Source organism: Hesperophylax consimilis, chromosome 10 (assembly GCF_061612785.1).
Source record: "Hesperophylax consimilis isolate HC1 chromosome 10, BYU_Hcon_1.0, whole genome shotgun sequence".
NCBI classification, from domain to species: domain Eukaryota; kingdom Metazoa; phylum Arthropoda; class Insecta; order Trichoptera; family Limnephilidae; genus Hesperophylax; species Hesperophylax consimilis.
This window is the reverse complement of record NC_142845.1, coordinates 23,234,806-23,250,892: the sequence shown is the minus strand read 5'-3', so window position 1 is coordinate 23,250,892 and position 16,087 is coordinate 23,234,806. Positions and strand designations below refer to the sequence as shown.

The following is a 16,087-nucleotide window of genomic DNA, read 5'->3' as shown; positions in this document are numbered from 1 at the left end:
TAATTTGTCTTCTGAAATATCAATACAAATTGAGAATATCTCCCAAGTATAAATAAATGCCGCTAACGGGAATTGAACCCGTTCCTTCTGATGTCCGGTCAGGTGCTCTGAAACCACTGAGCTATGTCGGCTTATTTCCAACCCGCCAAATAATTAAATATGTACTAGTACCTCAATCAACAATTACTGCTTATTAAATTTTTTCCACGTGTAAACAATCAACTTTATTTTTGTAGGAAAGGCTTTGTTAGTGCTAAATTTTTCACTAGATGGCGTCGAGAAATATTATATCTTCATTTATTGGTGAAATGTTATTGACTTGTCAAATATTATTATTTTTTAAAGATAAACTAATTTTTATAAGGCAAGGTTTTATGTATATCATAAAGGATAAAAAATAATTATAAGCAATAGCATCATTAAAAACAGAATAAAATAGACCCACTGAGTCTGAGCAGTAATGCTACTTGTGTATTATCGGTTAAAAAATACGGTGGATCTACGATTTTTCCCACATAATATAATGCAACTCATGATGCTAGCATTATGAATCTTCTAACAATTCACCTTGGTACCTATCTCCAGTGAAACAAATCTACATTGAATTATTATTTTTTTTAAATTTTAATTGATGAAAAAATATTCTCTCATAGCCTATGTCATCTTTGAGGATGCTTAATGAAGAGTCTTTTTAGGGAAAGGAAGTTATGGGAAGGAACAATTATAAGGGGTATGTAAGAATCTGGTAGTCAATGTGTCTAGGAGTAATGGACGTATAATCCATCCCTCCCACTGGGGTATAAGGCGATGGGTTGAGAGAGTCCGGCTGGAGAGGTCAAAAGGTCTCCCTCAAGCAATCTCTCCCAATCTGGCCTACCACGCAGTAGGTGGGCAAACATGTCCGCCGCCAAGACCTAAACAAACCTAACCCCACGAACCCGGGCACCCCTAGTAAGTCACCAAACATGGCAAACCACTTGGGGTGACCTATGGCAAGGATGTTGGTTATTCAATAAATAGTTCCCGGATCAGCGATACCCAAACCTGTCTCCGAAATTGATAGTGACGTGGAAGGTACTTATTATAATTCCCACATCAAAATATAATTTCTCCTCCATTTAAAAAAAAAGTTTTGTAAACACTCAATACCATATTACAGAAGAAATAAATATTTTCAATTTAAATTATATTTAAAGATCATTATAATCTCTGTCGACCTCACCTGTAGCTAAACATTAATTTCAATATTCACTTTCGTTAGCTTTCAGTTTTCAGGAATGAGAATAGAGCTCCACAAAGTAACTGAACTACCGGTTGGAAATGTCATACCCAAACAAGAAGAAAGCTCGGTGAAAGCAAATATTCACATTATTTACCTTGGTTATTCCTTTACATTGGGCCTTACGTAAAGGCTGTTATCCTGGTTCACAATATAGTTCGAATCGGAAACGGTTGCTGGATATAACCATTGATTCAGAAAATATGAGATGAGATCATGGAGCTTTAACTAATTTGGACTATTGCAAATTAAACGTGTACCAACGAAAGGTGGAGAACGTACAAAGCCATCGTGGGTAGTATCATTGTACAAAGCTTCGTTATGAACCCTTTCCTATAAGAACCATATCGCATTCCAGAGACATGTAATAATATTAATATTTGGCTAATTGGCCTAACAATGGTATCCGAAATTTTTGCTATAGACGTAGGTAGCGCAAAACGGCATAATACCCCAAAAAAATCGCAATAATATTTTTGGCCCTGAAATTCTCAAATCGTATCTATTAAAAACAGATTTTGTGTATAAAATTCCGGTATGTGTAATTTTAGAAGATGCAATTCTCATAATCAAAGACAGGTAATCTGGTTCGTGAAATTTGTGATCGTGTAATTTCGACTTGACACCCAATATATATATTTCTAGCTTATATAGTCCCGTACTTAAGTCATTGGAGTGCATTTTACACAACTGAAAACAAATTATTTAAACCCAAAACAGCTCAGTTGTGTAAAAACATACATAAGTATTAAATACTTGTTTAGATCAAAATAACATAACGTGTTGAAATCTAAATACATAAATTGGTGTCGTCAGTAGATTTTCGAACTAAAGATACATAAAACAGGTGTAGCAGATATTGGCACTGAAAAACCAACCTGGCACTACCTCTATCGATGCAAATAACTAATTCACCTTACATACACGGGCTGCGAAACTTTGTAATTAGACGTGGATACAATATAAGCCGTGTTAATTAAAGTTTCGGCTTTCGCTTTTATTTTGTAAGCCGGGGAGGCCGGGACGACAAATATTTGAATGTTTGCGGGAAGTACCATGAATATACAATAAATTCCACCGTTCGTAATCAGTTTAAATTAATTAAATTTACATAATTTCGTAATGTCAGAGTGTAAATATAATTTTGCTAAATTTTGTAAAACGGAATTGCCTATCTAGGAAATGGAAGCAATAATATATATTTAACAAAATTATGATATTGTAATCAGAATGTTACCTATGTTATATAACGAATTTGGACTGAATAAGAGGGGTAAGATAAAGTTGATTATTTATTTAGGAAAGATAATGTTCTTTATGATTTTTTAAGAAAATTGCTTAACTTTTTTGTTCTTTGACCAAAATGAAGCATTTTCAACCAAATTTCTTAAAAAAATGTAAATTTAAATTACTCAAAACATAACACATTATTGCAACTCTTTTCAGAGTGGTGTTACCAATCTTCGGAATCCAAAAATTACTATGGTCCTACCGATGTTTATTTACCAGACTTGAATAGCCAGGTACGTTTAAACCATCTTCTAAAACCTCCACTGCTCTCAGTCTCCTAATGTTCATCTAATGGAGTTGTCATAATATCCCTTCCAATGTAGAGCCTCAATTTGGATACTGCAGTATACCTCAAAATGAGTATAGGTACTAAAATAGCATCTGAAAGCATAAAGTAGTTCATCAAAAGTTTTGGTAAAACTGTATACTTTTGAAAAATAAAGTTATTAACTTCACATTTAACAGCCTCTCTAGGACGCCAATTACTCAACTGAATTTTTTTAATTAACAGCATAAATCCACTGAAACGTAACAACCGTCGAATAACCCGTAATGGCAATTCACAAACAAAACAAGCTCTGGATTTGCATACATTTTCAGCAAATTCAAGTAGTAGTACCTGCATGCATTATCACCAGACTGAAAGCACAATACGAGTACAAGAACAAGGTAGTCTAAGTACAAGGTAAGTACATAGCGCGCTGCCTTAGTCGTTTGCAATTAACACTTACGGAGGAGAGTCGAGCGTTGCAAATGTAACGAACGATTGGAAATCTAACAGCAAACTCAACGAACGTGGAACGTCGTCACGGACAGGATATAATGAGGCGCTTAGCGAAAATTCAACACAACAACAATACATAATATCGTATCTTCTACATACTCTGGAATCGGAATCTATGATTTGTTTGGTATACTTTACAGAAAATAATAAGCGATTATAATACTAAATATTTCAATAAAACAATGATTAAGTTTATAAAAAATATAGTTTTTTTTGAAAATACATAAATAACTGATGAACGTATAATACATGAATCACCAAGGAAGATAAAATGTGAAAATCAGAATGATTAATTGATAGGTATGTTCTCTCTCTTGATTAGATGAGAAACCTTGACACTTATGCAAATATAGGAAATTAAGATATTTTTAAGGGTATTATTATTATCAAATATGTGTGGATAATTCGTATTTATAAATGAAACGATTATCCAAAGATTTAAAGTATTTGTTTATTATTTATTTACTTGGATATCGTTGCATTGCTGCGAATGGTTGCTATCGTTACAATGAAGGGAATACTTAGCTACATGTGGTTGCGTTTTTGTATATTGTTTATTTTGAATTTTCGTTGACTATATTAATAATTTTCATTGATTTGGATACCTACTATTTCTATTTTTATTTTTATATGTTTGTGTTGATTTGAGTTTTTATTGTTAATATTATTTCATTGTTCATTATTATACCTACATATGTTTATATTATTATATTGGAGGCACTGCTGAAAACCAGCTGCATTATGAATAGCTGAGCAGTGACCTCTTTGTCAATAGAATTTATGTTAAAAAAAAATAGTGTGTGGCAAGCCTACGCACGACGGAAGTGAAACTTTTAGTATTCTTTTCTCTCTCTTTTTATTTCATTATTCTTGTGCCACGAAATTTTTTCTCACTTCTATCTCGTCACTACTCATTTTTGACACTAAAACTCTGTTCCAAATCGAATAAACCACAATCAATTACGTATTTTACTCGTATTACACTCACCGTGCAGTACACGAAGCAAGCAGCTGATGCGTGGCGTGGCGTCGTTGGCTAGAGAGAGAGGAAAAGAGAGAAGAGAGAGAGAAAACGTTCGTCAGTGGCTCCCTCACCTCACCTCAGTAAGCGACTACGGTGAGAGAGCGACAGTGAACGGTGATCAGTGGTGGGGGTCCCGTACCTTCACCACCAAATAATCACTGTTTTTCGTGACGGTCATGAGTCGGTTTTACTCCGGTCCTCGAAAATGCATGACGCGCGTAAAGAAAAAAAAGTTTCACTTCAATATGTATTGGCAAATAAATGTTTTCTTATTATTATTATATACACATTATTAATAGAAATTGAGGTATACACTTACCTATTAGAAAAGAACTATTACTAAGTAAATAAATGGAACACTTTTCTATTGAAAGTTTTATATTGTACTGATTTTATCTTGCAGAAGAAAATTAATGAATTTCGTCGGGGCTGATGACCTATCAAAAGGGATATTGATTTTCTTATGTTTTCTGATTTTCTTATGTTTGCTGATTTCCTTATGTTTTCTAATTTTCTTATGTTTTCTGATTTTCTTGTGTTTTTTGTGAGTTTGTAATTGTTTGAATGAACTCATTGTTTTAGACCGTGGAAGTATTTAAAATTAGAATACATTATTATTCATATAAGCATCATCAACTTAATATCCTGGACATATAGGGAAATTAGAGATGGATGTTTTTCATCGATTGGCTGAAATTTAAGAAATTGTACTAATAACATGGATACATCGAGGGGAGTGAAAAACTCAGCTAATTATCCAGGGACAGATTGATGAGGGGTGCCGCAAGTAATGACTTAGAATAAACTTTTTATCTGCTAATTGTTTCGGGCTGCAGCATGCAGCGTGAAGAATTATTCTCCTGTGTTAGCCAACCTCTGATAAAAACTGTGTGGAAAAGAAAGAATAAATATTAAACGTGCTAACCTTAGATGTTATTTCAAATGTTTTATTTATATAGAAAGGTAAAAGCTTCCATGCGTTCGGAAATCATTTGGGGATTTCGAGAAACAATATTGAACAATGTAGAATAATCCTATTTTGTTAGTAGGAAGCACGATTTTCTGGCACGTGTAAGCTACATATTGTTATAAATAAACAATTTGCTATTAATTTTTAGCATTTTGCGTTGACTGGGGATTAAAAACTCAACTAAACTAAAAGGTCAACTAATCTTATAAAAATTTCAGCATTTAAAATTAAAATGAATTTTTAGTATTTGATCTTGAAGCTTTTTCTCTGAACAGCTGAAGAAGTCACTAAGACCCACAATTACTTTGACAATATCAACTTGAACTTCCTTCATGAGTCTTTAAACCGAAATGCATACCGTTTAACTTTCACCATCTTTAATTGACTGAGGGAAATGGAAAGCTATGCGCAATGTCAAAGGTATTCTGGTTCAGGTTTAACCCATTGCGTTCCCTTAAACCGATCAAACTTTATTATTATTCGAAAGTTTACATTATTTATTTTCATGAAAACTTAATAGACAAATTAACATATTATCTGAATATTCCACTTCCCATCGTCTAAAAAAATCCTCATTTTTATCCTCACACAATCCTATTTGAATGAGAATTGGAAATTACACCATTTCCTCTCATCTTATTAAAGATCTCGTGCCTGACTCCGTAGATTTTACTTTCTGTGGTCAAGAAGTTGGAAATTTATATCAGATATGTTTTCTGTCTATCTCCAAACAAATAATATCTTTTCTATCAAGCCTTACCTATAATTTTCTTGTCTATATTCAATACAATACCATAATTAAGTTATTTAAAAATTTACAACATTCTATAGACAAATTCTTTGATAGAATCAAATACATGGTGAAGCTAAATCATTGTTATACAATTCTGTAAATTTATTTTCTGTTCGTCCAATATGGTGGCTTAAAATTCGGAGTCAGAACACATCTGAACATAACAAAGTAGAATATGCTGATAATACAAGACAAACTGCAAACTCTCCCAGTTATCTAAATAAATGCGGTCAAGGAAAGTTGGAATGTAATTTGCCTAAAATATTTTACAAATCTTAATAAAAAAATTTAACAAATTTTGATACAGAGATGCAACGCGGAAAATACTTTTGAACGGATATATTTTTCTCTGTACTTTTTTCTGATTCTATATTAAATTTTATTTTTTATCCTATATTTATGTTTCAAAATAATAATAATAATTCTTATTAACAATATACTTTGTACTTTTTAGTTATTTTACTTTTTTTTAGAATCTAAAACTAAAAATACGAAGCAAATTGTTAATAAGAACCAGCTGACAAAATTCTATCTAGCTGTTTAACGAGACTTCATTGTAATTAAAATTTTGTAACATTAAGAAATAAAAAACACATTTTTTTAAGCTTTTAGGTATGACCTCCATTTTTTTTAATATTGCGAAATTCGCAAATCAAACAATATAAAATTTGCTTCTTTCTCCATAAAGCTTTCAACATGATGGCCACAAACACCCGGGACAAAAAAACAAACATAAACAAAGTTCTATTAGTAATATTTTGAACATTACAATCCTTAAAATAAATAAAAAATAATTCTCGTTGAACAACCGATTCCGAAGGGTTAACTTCAAATACAGGGTGTGTCAGATATACCTCGCCTTAATTGCGGAGACGTCTTTGTTCGCGACCAGGCGGGAGTAACGTCTTTGTGACGCCATTTCCGCCAGCCAGCCAACGCCTGCAATTAAGTTCCATCTCCATTCGGTCACGAGACGGCTCATTAATGGATGACAACTTGGATAAGGGTGGTGCTTTCCGAACAACCTGTAGATGTCTGCTTCTCAGGTATGTTGTAATAATGCACATTATAAGCGTGTCTATTCCTTTTGCACCCTGCACCCAATAACACAAATGCACCCATGCTGTTAATATTTATAAGTGAATGCCTTTACCATAGAATAATGAAGAAGACAAGAAATGCCTTATGGACATTTTTCGTGATCAGAATATTTGCCTAATCGAGGCCTAACTTTCCAATACAAAACTGTGTCGAAATTCAAATAGGATTAATATCTACGATGTCAGGCAAGTGTAAGTATTTTGATAATATACAGGGTTTTCCAATAAGAGATGTTATTTTGATATTCAATCGTAAAAGATCAATTGTTTCGTTGCTTGTGTGGCACGTAGCGCCGTCTTGTTGAAAGTAAACGTTGTCCAGATCAATACCATCCAATTCCGGTCATAAAAAATCATTAATCATCTCTCGATAGCGCAATCCATTCACCGTAACTATTGCTCCAGCCTCATTTTCAAAAAAGTAAGGTCCAATGACTCCGCCGGACCATAAACCGCACCAAACAGTCACATGTTGAGGATAGAGAGGCTTTTCAACAATAACTCTTGGGTTTTCCGAGCCCCAGATGCGACAATTTTGCTTGTTGACGAAGCCACCGAGGTGGAAATGGGCCTCATCACTCAAGATGATTTGCATTTGATTCACTCAAGTGAATTTTAATAATTTCGATGCGTAGTTGAAGCGTTTATCGTTCGATTTTTATTAATGGCGTAGTTTTTACTTGTCAAATGTCAAAAAATGACAGCTTCAAAAGTAACGTCTACCGAAATAGCGGGCTTTTAAAAATAACACCTCTTATTAGAATACCCTGTATTATTAATTTTTTATTATTATGAAAACTATATTTAAATAATAGATACGTTGTATGACAGATTAGCCGTGTTACAGTTTTTCAAGAAACTTAACAAAATGTTAAAATTTTGTGTCACACAAAATAATGTTTATTGATATCAAGATTAATTTGTCGAACTCCAATTCATTTTTTTCTATAATCTATTGAATAATATTATAACTTAATTTATTAAAAACAGTTTATTTATAAATAAGTTCTGTTAAGCAATTTTTTACCTTTTCCATGCTTTTTTTTCGAAAGCTGTTTTGCCTTTCCGTATCTATATAAAAATAAAATAAATATATCATCCGTAAGCAGTCTGACTACAGTTTGATAATTCCTTTAGAAGGCGAAACAGTTGTCATGCGTAGTAATAATTACACAGCAGAACCTGTATATGAATGTACAGTTTTTATTAATTGAAAATATACAATAAAAACTCAATCCAAGAAATGCCTTTAAAAATGTAAAGTTTTTTTTCCAACAATAATAGTAAAATTAAAAAAACTAATATGGATTGAAATGGAAGGAAAAGTATAAATGAAAAAAAAAATGAATTGGACGATCCCTGTGATTTATATTTAAATACTCGACTTTGGTAAAATCTAATTTTTCTCCACCAACCCTGATGTCGGCCCTTTCTTGAAATTCCATTTAATTCCCAAACGTTTTATTTATTTTCTTGGTTAAACACGTGACAGCCATGTTGACATACGGATAAGAAGTTTCCTGCCGAAAAATACATTTATTTGCCTTAAAGAAAGAAAAAGCTATTTAAGAATCTTTTCAACGAGATTGAACACTGTGACAAGGCATTTTTAAAATACGGAGAATCAATACGATGACTTTCATTATTATTTTCTTATATTTGGTTTTGTTAAAATAGATGGCAGGTATCTGTCTAGTTTTATTGCTAAAAAAAAGTTATTATCGTAAGATCTTTTAAAAAAATCCTGCTTTTTTGTGACATAAGCTGTCTTCGCATACAAAATGGTGTTCGAATTAATTGTGGTGGGTAATGATTTATTTTTATAACCAGTACGTTGAATGACGATCTATACTCTTTCTTAAAGATTTGTGGGTTTTTTTATGAATGTTGGTTAAGCACCATAATTTAATATTTATTTTACTTTCGGTTGGTTTATAATTTCGTAATATTGAAATAATCACCTTTAAGATTGTGTTTCATGCCTTTATGTAGTTATAATATGCACTGATCTGGCAAATGGTTTTAGTATATACTTCAAAAACAAAACTACTTGTCATTGTGCTTTTTCGATGTCTCTCGTCAACTACTGTTTTTTTTTAAATTAAGCATCTTCAAGTTGGGACAATGTTCTTCTCCTCAAATGCCACCTGACAAGACAAAAAGCTGCTGCGCATATTGCATGGTCTAGACCAGGGGTCTCCAAACTTTTCAGCCGGAGGGCCACATTGACTACGTCAGTGAGTTCGGAGGGCCGAAACCGCTTTAATTTCTAAACACCCATATTTTCTGTCCTAGGGAGGGGGGGGGTAGACAATAGAATTTTCAGGGATGAAAATATAGCTTTAGATAACGTAGCTTTGAAGATAATTTTTGATACTCGTTTCTCAGACCTTGATATCATTGCGAATCAAATAAAGATTTTTCAAAAAAATCCTCTTGATATATTCGCGCGATACTTGTGGACGCAATGTATTGGTGCCAAGTACCTCGCCAACGAGCATATTTATTTATTCGCACGAAAAAATTCGCGGAGTTTTCGCCCCTTCTGAGCAAGGTCTTAGCCATTAGCTGTCGCGGGTCCTTGATGACACTGGTCATAAGATGTCGCGGGCCGGATGAAAGACACTGGCGGGCCGGATACGGCCCGCGGGCTGTAGTTTGGAGACCCCTGGTCTAGACGAAACCTCACGATTGCAGGAAGAGATCTAAAGCAGGTGAGTGCACGTCTTTTATCTTCGTCTTTTTCTACGTAATTCTTGACCATAATCTTTGAGGTGAGAATAATTTGTCAGTTATACTTTCTTGAGTATAAACCCCGTTTTTTGTTGGAGCTATTTACGCTCCAACAAATATAAAAACCTTTTGAACGAAATTTAAATTATTTGCAAGTAAAATATTGTTTTCTGAAGTCAAATACTTTCTCAATCGAAGTCATTATTTTTTTTTATTTAAATAACTTTTCTTTAACTTTTAAAGGTTATACCCGTCAACGTAATGTATCATTAAAGAAGAAAATAATACTAATTAATCTAAACAAAACATGAAACAGAACAGGAAACAGAAAATAAAAAGATAATGGTCTCAACTGGGAATCGAATCCAGCCCTCGGTAAAACCTTAAAAGTTAAAGGAAAGTGGTTAAAAAAAATGAATATTCATTAAGACATTTAGAAAAAGTATATCATAGGTAGGTAACGAATATATAAATAAAAAATCGGATATGTTTATCCGAGACACTATCTAGGTAACAAACCAATTCTTTAGAACTATGTGATCATTCAAAGAGATAGCTGGTAAAAATATGTGAAAAATTAGTTGCAAGATAAAATTGATAATTCTGAATTTGAACTATGGGATCGAAAAGTATGATGTGTAATGATTGGGTTCCAATAGTCGATTTTATAAAGATGGATAACACAGAGATGATGGGGTAAATTACCAGTTGAGAACGATATATTTTTATTTTCTCTGTCTTGTTATTTTTTATGCTTCTTTTAGATTTGTTAGTATTATCTTATTCTTCAATATAATAGTTTCTTTTGATTTGGTTCGTAAAATGTTTAAAGTTATTAACATAATATAAACTTTTTAACACTACAGTATGATGATAATGATTTCTTTTAAACGTTTACACTTTTTTATAGATATCGCTTAGAATGTGCATAGTAGATGTGCCATTTTTCTTTGTGAGTTATATATTACGGTAAGTAATTTGTTTCTCAAGGCAAGGTTAGGTATGCTGTGGTTTACTTTGTTTAGGTTAAAGTCAAAATTAGTTAAAAATCCTACAGATTTTTTTTATGTTTCTTTTTAATATGTTTCTGTACCTCATTAGTAATTTTATTTTTCAATCCCATTACTTTGACCATTCCAGTAGAGAGAGACTGTTAGTAAAACATCGAACCGGGCTGTATTTCACCCCCATTCTAGGTGAGATCCTGTTACTAAACTCGAATAACTACCAAGGCAGTATGAAGAAGTGTGATAGTTTGCAGGAGTGGCGCACATTGCTTGCTCTATGAACGCATGCCTGGTGAAATAATACCACTATGTTATGCCTAATAGGATCTGTGAGAATAAAATCGTTAGCTCTTACTGAAGAAGTTAGTCGAATATGGGGGCGGATCTAATGGTCTGCATTTCAGCAAATCCTGACTGCCCCATCACTGGTCCATTCTGGGGCCCCTTTGCGGTTCCGTCTTTACCCTATGGGCGCGAGGGGCTCGGGGGCTCGGGGGCTCGGGGCTCGGGAGCCTGAAACTCATGCCCATAGGCAGGGCCACCGAGAAGGGGGTTCGGGGAGGTAAACGTAATCGGGCCCGGGGCAATAGCACTACGGACCTAATATATAAAGCGCCCTTGAGATGATTGGCGGCCAGGGAATGATTTTTTTTTAACATTAACTTCAGATATATACCCCGATAGGAAATTAGTTCCTCAGGGCCTAATATGTTAGCTTTGGAGATGTTGTTTCGGAAATTAATACCTGTATCAAATTATCTATAGAAGACATAGATAAGTTTTCTTATTCTTTCCACCGTGAGGTTGATGGGATCTTTTCATTTAACATTTTCATCTTCTAGCATTTCGAGATATTTAACATTAGATTTATAATTTATTTAAGCGCAGTCCGTAATACATGTAATGTCAATTAAAATTTTTGGCACATCTTCTTGTAGAGAGAAGAGAATCTAATAAGTTTTTCTGTATTGAGTGAAAATAGATTGTTTTACAAGCAATAATTATTCGCCTGAAACACTCATCCACATTGAAAAATCTCCTGATAAAAGATACATGACGCCAACGGGACTCGAACCCGTGTCCCTTCAATTTCCGGTCGACAGCTCTGACCACTGAGCTATGGCGGTTTATCTCTTACCCGCGAAATGATTCAATATATACTAGTGTTTCATTCAACAATTACTGCTTGTTACATTTTTTCATCATGTATTTTTTCATCATTTTGGCGTCATGTATCTTTTATCAGGAGATTTTTCAATGTGGATGAGTGTTTCAGGCAAATAATTATTGCTTGTAAAATAATTTTTACCCTTTGTGCTATGCATAAAAAATCATGTCTTAAAAACATTAGTTTTATCAAAAAAATAATGAAAATAGATTGTTTTCAAACCATTTTTGATTATTTTCATGTCGTGATTGGCTGCATTGGTAATCTACTTTCATGTTTTTTTTTTCGATAATTCTTCCCGTTCCTAATAAATTTAACTTACTTACATTCAATGACACAAATTTTCCAGGAGTTTTTATTGGTTTTAAGTTATTTATCTTTATTTCGAAAATTTAAAAATCAAAGTTGAACGTTGTTATCTTCTAACAGAGATTGAGAAAGAAAATATCTACATCTTAGTAACTAACTAACTAGTCTTCATATATATCAACATATCTAACCTTTGTCATAGATCACCCCTAGTAGTTTGCTACGTTTGGTTATTTAGCAGGGGTGCCCGGGTTCATGGGGTTGGGTGTTTTTAGGGTGCGCTCGGCCAACAGAGGCGTTGCGTGCTAGATCGATAGAGGCTGGTTTGGGGAGATCCTTTAACTTCTCTTACTGGTTTCCCGACCCATCGCCTTACGCCACAGTAGGAGGGATATATGCATCTGTCCGACACTCCTGGACACATCGATCCCTAGATTCCTGCCCAATCATCCCACCTTTTACCTTCACAGAACTTTTGCTCCTTTATTTTCTTAAAAAAAAAACCCCACACAGTATCCCAAAATAAGATATAGGCTTTGAGGGTAATTATTTTCCTCATGGCCTCCTGTGTGGAGTTAATGTTAAAAAAATATAAATATGTGTATTGTCGCAATACAGGTTGCGACAAAAAAGTATTAATTTATAAAAATACAAACATTTCATTATTGTAAAACGGTTGTGACAAAAAAATCACAAATGAAACAGATTTGATCCGTAATTTGCAGTATTGACAAAAAAATTCTCTTCTTCTTATATCTTTTATTCCGATAGGTATACCTTTTTGTAGCCTTAACCCTAACCCGCTGGTACGTGGGGTTAGCAGTAATAGAATACCCGTATATGGGTTCGGTGTATGGAAGGGCAATTAGGAGCCACGTTGGTCTGTCAATTAGCAAAATCCAGCGAAAACTTGCCCAATGTGAGGCCCCATTCCACGCCTAGGTTTATCCCACAGCTCTTCTGTGTGCGGTGTCTGGAAATGCACGGTGTTGATAATCAGGGAATCATTAACCTTACACTCACGGTTGAAATAGTTCACGCTGAAATCCGGGGCACAGCAGTTATCTACCTACCTAGTCCAAATTCATTACGTGCTAATGAAAGATGTTTGTAAATAAAAGTGCTCACAATTAAAAATATTAGGTACATTCACGATTCAATTAAAGAATGGAAGAAATTTTCAGTAACGCCCGGTGGCGTGAGTGACCTTTCGGAAATGGAGCGATACCTGTTATTGATTTAACTATCATTATGAGACATGTATTTCCCATAATTTTATGTTCTGCTCCGTATTTTAAATTGAATTAGAAGTATCCCAAATTGGGGTGGATAAAGGAACGGAATTCTCAAAAAAGTATATCTTCTATCTAAATAAAGATTGCTAAAATTATGCATACTCAACCTTCAAAACAAGAGGAAGATCAATGCCTATATGATATTTCAAAAAACTACCCCCATCCCCGTTTTCCACCCGTTCAAACATAATTTTGATACTTGATAATATTTTGATGATATTTTCACACTTGACGTTGAGGAAAATTACAACAGTCTACATCTGAATTCGTAAAATCTCCATGTTAAGCTCCGCGAATGCCAGGGACTTCAGCTAGCTATCAAATAAATCTGGTTGTAAAACTGTGTTTGGTGTCGCGAAACTGCGATACCACTGTGTTGATTTGTGTTTGAAGTTGCTGCTGCGATAAGCCATAAGTTACACACTTGAAAGACCAATCCCAAAACTATATCAACTCCTATGTTATATGGGACAGTTAAAATTTTATGCTTCCGCCAAACCTGATGGACAGTATTCATCGAGGTTTTAAATCTGGGCTTCTGAAATGTAAGATTAGCTCAGATTGGAGAATTGGAAAACAATGACTCACCCGTTGCAGTTGGGGCTACAAAGTCTGCCAGATTCTGAATGTTTCACTCGTAATATGAATGTAAAAATATAAATATCAAAATATTTTATTCCACGGTTGTGATTTTATTTTTCATCAATCCGACCTCTCTGAGGTATTATTTTACACTTCAGTCCGCCTTGTCCATAAATAAACCACTCACGTCTTGTCTTAGATGTTAATTTACACTACTCTGCAATAAACATACTGTCACATTTAATGTTAGGTTTGATATCTTGCAACAATTATACCGGTCATGGTGATATTTTGGGATGGGTACATTGGGTAGGTAGAACAATTGCAGGATTTGATTTTGAGATATTCTGGCCACCAAGTCTTTGCAAATATATGCCTACCTACTCATATATAAGTTTTAGTAAACATCCTAAAATAAATCTGATTGTGTTAATAAAGTACCTAAAGATTGTATTAAAAATAAATATTTTAAATACATCCATTAGAATTTCACTTTTTTCTAACATGAATGAATAAATAGAGGAAATTAACTAGGTTCCCGGAATCTGATCAAGCTGAAACTTGGCAGTTGGCAATCGCTGTCGATGAAAATACATTTTATCATTTTTTGGGGGCAATCGCGCATACATACGCGGAGTGAAAAATTACAGCAGTTAATAAACTAAATAAATCTCGATACCATGCAATCGGGATTCCGCTTAAGTGACAGCGCAGTTGGCTGCAGTTCCTGGGGAGGAAGATTCATTCCTCGGTGAAATTATTTTTTTTATGTTATAAAAAACATTTTAAAAGTTCACAACATTTAAGAAAGATCAAATCCCTGGAGACGTAGGTTCAATCCTTAGTCAAACCAAAAAAATTATATTTGTAAATATATCTATTAATAAAGACAGATGTATCATAGTTTTAAAGTTTTACAAGGTGATTTTTTTCACCATGAATGATTAATAAATTAATGGCAAAAATTCTATCAAACTATAAAAATTATTTTTGTGTTGACAAAATTTTTAATTCGCTAAGGCTTGGCAAACTTTCCAACACGATATTTCAATTTGATTAAAAATGCTGTGTTGCAATATTTTGTAAGAGGGATGTTGTGATGAATAAAAATGAGGAATACATTTTCTGTCTTTTCTTCTTCGTATTATTTAATACAGGCTGAAATATAAAAAAAAAACTTTATCATTGTGATGAAAAGATGTTGGCTGTCATTTAATTGCGTTATAATATTTCTCATAGTAAAGAGAGTGAGTAAGTACCTAGCCAAATTTATGAATAGGAAGGAAGCTTTTATGGAAGTTTTGACCAAAAATATATTTGGCTCATTTTAAATGAGATTATTGTAAACTGCAATAAAAGGGTTATTTTTAAACTAATTCATGATGAAGATAAGTTCAGTATTGTACTTGTTGTCGCATAATTTTTAAATATCGAATTGTTGCAAATGACCATTCTGAGATCAAATGAGAAGAAGGCGAAGATATTTAAAATGAGAGAATTCTTGAAATTATGTTACAAGGTTACTGCAATGAACCTTATGCAACATGATTTTATTGCCCTACTGAAATGGTCGCATGATGCAGGCCTCTTTATAAACGCCAAAAAAACTAAAATTATGCACATCAGATCTCCACACGCCAGATGTAATGTAATTCCTTCATTATATACACACACATTTGACTGCATACATAAAAATGTTGCACAGCCCTGTTCATGTGAAAGCATTGATTTTGTCAAAAGTTATGTATATTTG

General features: G+C 33.6%; 1 protein-coding gene across 1 annotated transcript in view; it reads right to left on the bottom strand.

Annotated features, from left to right (window-relative positions):
- Positions 1-16,087, bottom strand: part of LOC149420470 (uncharacterized) — a 744,323-nt gene that overhangs the window by 106,046 nt on the left and 622,190 nt on the right. The gene's annotated exons all lie outside the window — the stretch shown is intronic.